At 46.5% G+C, this 9,832-nt stretch overlaps 1 protein-coding gene across 5 annotated transcripts in view; it reads left to right on the top strand.

The window, feature by feature from the left end:
* PPP2R2D (protein phosphatase 2, regulatory subunit B, delta) overlaps positions 1–9,832 on the top strand; it is a 39,339-nt gene that overhangs the window by 11,491 nt on the left and 18,016 nt on the right. The window lies entirely within an intron of this gene.

Below are 9,832 nucleotides of genomic sequence, written 5' to 3'. Positions count from 1 at the left end.
CTCAGGCTGGTTTCGAACTCCTGAGCTCAAACAATCCGCCCGCCTCGGCCTCCCAGAGAGCTAGGATTACAGGCATGAGCCACCGCGCCCGGCCATAGTTGAGCTATTTGAATGGTAAATCTAATGTTGTGATTTGTATTTCCTTACCAGTTGTGTAATTGAGGTGGTGGCTCAGGCCTGTAATCCCAGCATTTGGGGAGGCCCAGGTGAGAGGATCAGTTGAGGCCCAGGAGTTCAAGACCAGCCTGGGCAAAATAGCCAGACCCATCTCTACAAAAAAATAAAATAGCCGGGCGCAGTGGCACAAGCCTATAGTCCAGCTTCTCGGGAGGCCGACGAGGGAGGATCACTTGCGCCCAGGAGTTTGAGGTTGCAGTGAGCTGTGATGTTATCACACCACTGCTCACCAGCCCGGGCAACAGAATGAGACCCTGTCTCAAAAAATTAAAAAAAATTAGTTTGTAGAAGCTCTTTTATACATTATGAATATTAATCTCTTTGAGATCTTTTTCTAGTGTTAACCTTGAATTTTAATTCTTCTGCTCCCATTCCACATTATTCTCCCCAGAATTGAGTTGAATCTACTACACATGAATCTTTTAGTAGATTTGTTGTTGCTGTTGCTGCTATTGAAAATTAAGAAAAAGAGCTGAGGGCCGGTGTGTGGGACAAAGCAGTTCACAGGCTGAACTTAATGTAGTCGTGCCGCACAGACGGCCAGAGGTGTGTTCTGAGAAATGAGTCGGGTGGTTTCCTCGTCATGCAGCAGCATAGAGTGTACTTACACAGCCCGAGGTGCCGTAGCGTGCGCCATCATAATCTTCACGACACTGTCGTGTATGTTGACTGTCGTTGACGTGGCACGTGACTGCAGCGTCAGGAGTTCAGAGCTCAGAGGCAGGGGCAGCCGTGAAAACAGACAGTTCTGGAGAATTCACAGACATCTTGGCCAGGATTTTGGTCTACCCCTGAGCATGAAACAGATTCGACCTTCTGTCTAGATCTCCAGAGATGATGAAACTACACCTGGAATAGGAGTGCGGTTGTAGGAAGACACTGTGTTTCTTTTTCCGTATCGCACAGTACCTGGCACAGCGCTGGCACATAGGAAGTGTTCTAGTGGAAACATTTGGGTGAAAAAACCCAGGTGATAGGTCCACATTATTAACCACATCTAATGGGTTTGAAAAGGGGAGTGAGTGAGAGAGTTACAATGTTATCAAAGAAACGGCACTAATAAGCAAAGACGTGCTAATTAAAGCAGTGACAAGGCTCTGCTTTTGCGTTACATTTCTGGAAAGAGTATCTCTGCCCCCGTATTTTGGAGGGCAGTTTAGCATTTATCTATCAAACTTTAAGCAAGGGTTGAGGCTCAAGGGTTCACTTCTAGGAATCTTGCAGGAATGTGCCAGCATTCACAAAGATGTGCACTGCAGCAGTAAAACATGGAGAACCTAGATGCTGAGAAGTAGTGACGCGATTGAATGTGGCACGGCACACACATGTTGTGGACTAAAGGGGTTCTGTGCCCATTGGGGACTCGTCTGCCACGCACTGGGTGGAAAGCAGCTTGCAGAACAGTGATCCACGTAACCAGGTGTGGCTGTAACCACCTCCTGCGGGGCAGGGGGTGCCTGCGGGGAGTGGCAAGTCAGGCTGGCGTGAAACGGAGTTTTGCTTTTACTCTGCATGCCTCTGTGTTGCTTAACACTCCACACTCAGGATGCGCGGTTTTGTGGGAATAAGGAGAACAGGACCCGTTAAGGAAAGGAGGCTGGCCTCACAGGTCTGAGGAGGGGCTTCCCTCGTTGCAGCTTGTGAGCGCCTCATGCCGTGTCCCCTCGGCACAGGTTCCTCCTTCTGCTTGCCAGCACCCGATGCCCACTCGGCACAGGCTCATCATTGCACTTTGGGTCCTGCTCTGGTTTTCTTAAATGTGAATTCTTTAGGCTGCCATTTTGTCATGTTTGAAAATGCCTGAAACTTTTTTTCAGTTTTAATTATTCTGCTCTAGGTATCTAGAATGACAAAGTAGAGATCGATAAAAGTGTATTCGTGGCCGGGCGCGGTGGCTCACGCCTATAATCCTAGCTCTCTGGGAGGCCGAGGCGGGCGGATTGTTTGAGCTCAGGAGTTTGAGACCAGCCTGAGCAAGAGCGAGACCCCGTCTCTACTAAAAATAGAAAGAAATTAATTGGACAACTAAAAATATGTAGAAAAAACTAGCCGGGCATGGTGATGCATGCCTGTAGTCCCAGCTACTCGGGAGGCTGAGGCAGGAGGATCGCTTGAGCCCAGGAATTTGAGGTTGCTGTGAGCGAGGCTGACGCCACGGCACTCTAGCCCGGGCAACACAGTGAGACTCTGCCTCAAAAAAAAAAAAAAAAAATGTATTCTTTCCAAAAGCTCTAGTACCACAACTGGATTTAAAGCAAAACAAAACCCCAGCTAATAATGATTATCAAAAAGGGGGGATTAGTGCCTGATGTGGCTCGGTGCATTTGTAAACGTCCCTGACTGTGTGAAACCCGGGGCTGCTGCTTAGCTCCGGGTCCTGCCGCTCGCAGTGTCCTGTGTGCAGAGTCTCAATCACTCGCCACTTCACGTTTTAATAAACCCTATAGGTTGCTTTTAGAATAAATAATTAAATAGTGTTGGCATACTACTATAATATGAGCACCCATGTTTTCAGCAGCCTGCAGCTGTCTTACTTGTTTCAGATTTTTTGAGTACTAACTACAGTCGCAGTCAGTCCTCTGCACAGTCCACTGCCTGAACTAGCCGCCGCTTCTGGGAAGGTGGCTCACAGCCCACCTCTGCTTTTGGGTTTTTATCCAGGGAGCCGTGCAGGCTGCCTTGTGAGCTCCTTCCGTCGGGCAGGGGTGTATGCGGTGTCCGCCGTGCACAACGGCCGCCCTTCCTCCCACTTGCTTGTCAGACCCTGAGGATTTAGTTGAAGGTCACAGGTCACATTTCTTAGATGTTGACTTCGCTTATGATACCAAAAGGGATGGTATCAGTTGCTGAAGGTATCTGAAATACCAGAGATAATCCTTGAGGCAGTATTAACTAGAACTGTGGTTAATTCTCTTGCGTAGAATCCTGGTCAGTTTCAAGTGTGTAATGATCTTAACTAGAAACAGAGTGAGAATATTTTTACTTGAACTATTCTCAGTGTACTTATTGTCCGTTACAAATACAAAATTCAGTAGTAAAGGGATTTGAGTCACGAAATTATCTGCTTAGGGCTTTCTGTGTACTCTTTCAAGTACTGGTCAGGTGAAATGTGTTGCTAGCTAAAATAATAGTCATATAAATTGTCACTTTAGAAACATGTTGACATTTACTGCTGGAGCTACTTAAGAAGTCGACGGACCCCTCCCTGGCCATTCGCCCTGATGACCTCCGTGAAGGAGAGCACCCGCCCCCCGGAGGACTTGGCTCCGGAGTTTGTATCTCTTTTTTCTGATAACTTAGGATTGTTTAGGCTGTGTTTCGCTTAACCTGCAAGAGGGAAATGTAACGCTCAGGCTAGCATAGATTTGGATTTCTTTTGGTTCTGGGAATATTTTTTTAAATAATTTAAATTTTCTTCTTTATCTTGCATTTATTTATTTATTTATTAGAAGCGAGGTCTTGCTCTGCTGCACTGGCTGGAGCGCAGTGGCACGATCATAGCTCTCGGTAGCTTCAAACTCCTGGGCACAAGTGATCTCCATCAGCCTCCCAGGTAGCCGAGACTACAGGTGTATAAACCACTACACATGACTAATTAAAAAAATTTTTTTCTAGAGATGGGGTCTCAAACTTCTGACTTCAAGTGATCCTCACACCTTAGTCTCCCAAAATGCTGGGACTACAGGCATGAGCCATGGAATATTTTTTTTAATTGTGGTAAAATATACTTAGCATATTTATCATGTTAACCATCCATAAGTGTACCGTTCAGTGGTGTTACGTGTGTTCACAGTGTTGAGGAACCATCACCACTATCTGGGCCCAAAACTTCGTACCCATTAAATAATAACTTTGCCTTCTCCTCTCCCCCAACTCCTGGCAAGCACCATTCTACTTTCTACCTCTGTGCATTTGCCTGTTCTCGGGGACCGCGCATGAGTGGAGTCATGCGGTGTCTGTCCATCTGCAGCTGACTGCTTCGCGCTGCCCGTGATGCTTTCAGGGTCATCCATGTCACCGCACGTGTCAGAATTCCATTCCTTTTTATGGCAGAAATGAATTTTTTAAAGTAGGAGATAATATATTTCTGACGTACTTTTTTCATTTATGTTGCTTTTAGTCATTGAATGTGCCTTTTAAAATTTCACTCATAATAAATGTATTCCTGAAAAGCTATTTGGAAATTGAATTAGTTATATGCATTGAGTAAACTTACCCAGTCAATAGTAGCTTTTACAATTTTTTCTAAAGTGAATAATCACAAACTGAGGGTGGGTAATTATTGTTTGCTTAACATTTGATAAAACTTGTTTTATTATTTAGCTGATAAATGTATGACTTACTTGACAATCTTACCTATTTTAGAATTTCTGTAACTTAGAAGTATCTGTGGGGTTCTTGCATGTGTCTTTAAATGTACTTAACTGTTCATTTAGTATGAGGAGGAATCTCCGGGTTGTGTGTGTCCCTAATAAATGTTAATCAAAGATGGAGTTTCAGGAGCAAGTTACTGGGAGAGAAATATTAGCAGCCTTGTTTCGCTAATAAGACGGACCATGTTTAAAGGTCATTTCCCAAAGTGTGAGACATATTCTTCCCCTTTTGATACAAATTCTCAAAATGATGACCTTTTTTTATGTTGACGAGGGAAACTATCTTCTTGCTAGTTTGACTGAGTGTGAAATACCTGAAAAACGTCTGTATTTGCTGCTCCGTGTCTAGATCCGCAACAGGGGAGGTGACCTCCCAGACGAGGCTTTGCTGACCAGCAGCGAGCGAACCCTCGCCTGCAGGTGTGTCCTGGAAGGTGCCGTGAGCACAGGGCTGCCGTGCAGCACCCGGGCCCCTAAGACCTCGGCAGTTATCGGGCGACGCAGTTGCATTCTGACGAGGGCTCCGAAGGCATCAGAGACTCCCTTGGACTCGGGACCCCTGAGCTCAGATATGAATGGTGGTGGCCGGGCATGGGCAGGGGGGAGAGCATGGGAGGGACAGGTCCAGAAGCTGCGTGAGGCCTGGAAAGCAATGGGGGAGTAAAGTGAGGGTTTTGGTCCTAACGAAGGGCAGTGAGGGTTCAAAATAGCAGCATCAGATTTGTGTTTAAAATAAAAATGGCTCTGGCTGCAGCTGCAGTGCACAGAGGTGGACTGGAGTCCGTTTCAGGCAAGGTGTTGCTCAGCTGGAAAGTGTGATTTCAGTTTTCCTCAGAGCCTGGTGCGTCGATGGTTGTGTGGCAGAGACGCGCCCTGTCGTGGGCTCGCCTGGGAGTCAGAGTGCCAAGGCCCACACAGTTCTCACTTCTAAAACGACGTCTAAGCACAAAAGGACCGCCTTTTGGATTAAGACATTGTCATTTTTCAGCATAGGGCGGGAGAAACAGCGTGGAATATTCTGAATAAATCAGATTTCCCTTGAAAAGAGTGGTTAAATCTTTGCTGGGCTTTAATGGCAGAGGTTAAATGTGGTTTTGTAAATTTTGAAATCCACTGAAATTAGTCAGACAAGACTTCTGGTTCTGCAGTGATGTAAACACTGATTTTCCAAACAAAACACAGCGCAAGATTCACCGTCTTCGTCCGCTGCAGTGGTCGCCTTACACACGTGCTTGCGGGAAGTGAAGTAGCTGTCTTGTGCAGCAAGGTGACTGTCAGTGGTGATATAGTCTTGGAAAATGCAAAGGGAGTGGATGTCCAGTGCTCTCACCACAAAAATGAGTTATATGAAGTAATACGCTTTGTTAATTAGCTAGAGTTAACCATTCCACAGTGTGTGTATACTTCCAGACATCACGTTATATATGTTATAACATACAATGTTATCTGTCTCTTTTTAAAAAAAAAAAAAAGTAGTAGCCAAAAAGAAAACAGAGTCCCTTTAGGTTTAAACAGAAAAATGAATTTAAAATAGTATCTTGTTAAAAACAAATTTATAGCAGATCTTTGTTATTAAAATTTTTTAAATGATTTGGTCTACTTTTAGAATATTCTTGAGAAAGGTTATAAGTTGTAAGGCTCTTTTAATGACTTGATCTGTTCTTTTTTGTGGTGTGCTTGTTTATAAGGGCTTTACTGAGACATAACTGAGAGAGCATAAAGCTCACCCTTCTGAAGGATGCAGTTGGGTTTTTTTAGTATGTTCGCAGGGTTGTGCGGCCATCGGCCCTATCTAATTATAGGACATTTTCATCAGCCCCTAGAGAAACCCATTAGCAGTCACTCCCCATTTCCTCCTCACCCCACTCCCTGGCAACCACTCATTTACTTTGTTTCTGTGGATTTGCCTGTTCTTGACATTTCATATAACGGAGCCGTGTACCATGTGGCCTTTTATGTCCGGCTGCTTCCCCCGAGCGCGATGTGTTCAGGGTCATCGTGTTGTACCATGGGGGGAACTTGGTTCCTTTCTTGGATGAGGAACGTTCCATCGTGTGGATCTGTACCACATTTTGTTTATCCCTTTCCTTCTTTCCCTCCCTCCCCACCAAAAAAAGAAGATTCTATTACAAGTTTCTGCTGTGTCACTATTTTGTTGACTATGTAAATATTGTTTGTTGCTGAATTGTATGTTTCTTTTCCATACAAGTTTTCATTTTTCCTAGAGCCAATTGCCTCATTTTCTCATAGGCTTGGTTCTCCATGTCTTTAGTACTTTTTTGCTTGAAAGCAACCCTTCGACAGGTCGTCAAACGCAGGCACGTCGGACAGTCTCCCAGCTCCTTGCAGCTGCTGGCTCCTGCCCGGACGCAGCTCTCGGGGCCTGCAGGCTGCGTGGCTCCTAGCCTGGGTCCGTCTTCACCGTTATTTGGAAGTCAGATCCCTGATGTTCCATTCTCTCAGTTTCTTTCCTTCATTTTGCCAAATACCATTTGCCAGTGGTTTCCTGGGAGAGACTCTGTTTGTTTGTTTTGGCTCTGTGCACGTTTGAAAACATTCTTACTCCTCCCTCAAACTTCTCTGGACATTCATCTAGGTATAGAACTCCAAGTTAATTTTCCTCAGAATTTTGAGGGTGGTTGATAGCCTATCCATCATTTTTCCTGCCACCTTTGTGATGCCATCTGATTCCCCTCCTTTTGTATATGACCCACTCATTTTCTCTGGAAATTTTTGGAATCTCCTTTTTAACCCTTTGCGGTTAGATTTCCTGGGCCTGGGCCTGCCAGCATGGGGACCTGTGTGCCTCGACCCAGGGGGACGCTCGTCTTAGCTCTTGGGTCCTTGTTCCTCCCTTTTCTCTGTTCTTTCCCAACTTGTCAGCTGGTGCCGGGCCACCAGAGCCCATCTCGTCCTTCCTCCCTGTTGTCTGTTCTGTTTCGCTTCCCTTTCGAAGAGGTCTTGAGGGTTTTATTGTTGTTACTGTTTGAATTTTGGGTTGAGCTTCTCTTCCTTTGTCCTTCCTTGCAGCATACCCGTTGGATGGCCTGCCATGGGGTAGACCTGCAGGAGCCTGCGGCCTGCCCCGTCACCCCCGGGCTTGCCACTGTGGCACGTGTGGCACAGTGCAGCACCTGTCCCCTCTGCATCAGGAGGGGTGACAGTAGCCCTGCGTGCTGGGGCTGTGGGGAAGCTCAGCTAGGTTAGTCCAGGGATCGGGCCTGGTGAGAACAGCACCTGGCTCCTAAGCCATCACATCCCAGTATGGGAATGTCACGACTCATTAGGCCTCGGACACTGTTGACGTACTGCCTTTCCTCAGGTTCCTCCTTTGTTCTGGTGACTTCTCTGTGAGCAGAGGGCTTTCCAGCAGGAGGGCGTCACTGTGGTTGGTCATGTCTTTGGGACCCCAGATGTTTGAATACGGAAGTCCTTCCTCCCAGGCTGTGGCATTTCAGAGAGGAATGCTGGGGGTGGTGGGCACGCTGCACCCTGGGCCAGAGTTTGGGGAGTGAAAAATGGGAGTGGCTGTTTGCTGCCACCTCAAACACGGATGGGGACCCAACAGCTCTGCAAAGGCTTCCTGTGTCCCTGTGCCAGCCCCTTGCTGCCTTTGTCGAAGCCGCCTCACACAGATGCTTTTCAGTTTCCTTCTGACACCTGGGGGAGTGGGAAGGAAAGGAGACGAGTCCCCCACGATCACTGGGAAGTCTGAGGGGGACACTTGACGGTGCTCTAACCTTGGAGCCCGGGCTGTCTGCATCAGCCAGACGACCCCCTTGCAGCAGAGAGCCTCGGCGAGTGGCGTGGCCATCACGGTGGAACCGCTGGCTGAGAGCGACCTGGTGCCACATGGCCATGCCAGGCTGTGCTGTGGGCGGGGATCCCCCTGCCCAGGCAGAAAGACGGAGGCAGAGTTGAGTCTTCGTGAAGTTCCTGGCAGTTTCAAAGCACTCGGCTTGGCACCTCCTGCCCGATTGGCGCTTTGATGGTCAGTCTGGGTCTTACAGTAATAGCCCTCAGATTCAGGTGACGTTGGTAATTTAAATTTTATTGGTTTTGTAATTTTGTTGGCATTTAGTTTGTACTTTTATTTTGGTTTTAGAGTTTGTCTAAGCTCTACAGAGTGTGTTTCTAATTTTAGGTTCATACATACTTACGTTGCTTAATGAAAATTATTTCTTAGCACTGACAGTTATGGGAGTTTCTCTTTTAAAAGATCTAGTTCATTTTAATTAAGTTTGAAAACCACTGACAGAGCTAGAATGCCATAATTATATAATCGTACACTCTCTGGGTATGAATGACATCGATTTTGTCTCTTTTAATCCAATACAGAATATTTTAGTTTCATTTAAGCCAATTAGGTTATTTTGAGTAATAAAAGAGTGACATTTCTAATAAGAAGCAGCTTAATCCTTTTCCCAAATCTAACTGAGGATTTTTTACAAGAAAAAAATGCCAGGCATGGGCTTCAGATGGGGGCTGCGAACAGAGCCAGTGCCCGGAGAGCTCGTTCTGCACGTGCTGATGGAGTCGTCTGTTAGCGACTGTGATAAAAATATCGGTGCCGACCTGTAAGAAGTGCGTTCTGGTGTGGCCACTTTGGGGGGAGTTCTTCAAGGAGTTTCAACTTTGGGGTCCGTTTCTTACTGATAGACAAATTGTTTACAATAGCCATTTAGCAGTTTTTGTCTTTAAAAACTTCCAGCTTTAATGACACTGGGCCTTGGGTGTGCAGCGTCGTCACTCTGCGTGGTGCCCACCAGGGGGGTGATTCCTGGTGATGCCGCCATTCCCGAGACTTGCTGGCCCTGCTGACCAAGGTGAAGGGTCCCCTTGTGTGAGGACAAGCTCCAGCCAATCCCTCGGGGCTGTGCCCCTGCCACGCCCTCCTTGGGTCGGCACACAGCCGGCCGAGCTACAGGAAACCAGCTTCCTCCAACTCCATCGTGGAACCTTTTCTTGAAAATATAAAATCTTTGTCCAAGTCACAGACCTGGGTATTTTTCTTGATTTATTAACCTCTATCATAAATCCAGATGCATTCCCTTGAAACCAAAGGGCTAGCCTCAGAGTACCTAAGGACTTTTCCAGGGCTTATTTTTGTCATTCTTTATACCCTGTGGTCTTTACCTCCAGTGAGCTGGTGTCCAGGTATCTTTGTGTTGAGGAGTCAGAAATCTCAAGTTTCTTGCTAACGGTTGTCTCACTTGGTAACAATGTCATCGTTATCAGCGGGAGTAACTTTATCCAGACAACGCAATAGAATTTGTATATAA

Source organism: Propithecus coquereli, unplaced genomic scaffold (assembly GCF_000956105.1).
Source record: "Propithecus coquereli isolate 6110/MARCELLA unplaced genomic scaffold, Pcoq_1.0 Scaffold572, whole genome shotgun sequence".
In the NCBI taxonomy this organism is placed as follows: Eukaryota; Metazoa; Chordata; class Mammalia; order Primates; family Indriidae; genus Propithecus; species Propithecus coquereli.
This window is presented reverse-complemented; position numbering and strand designations above follow the sequence as displayed.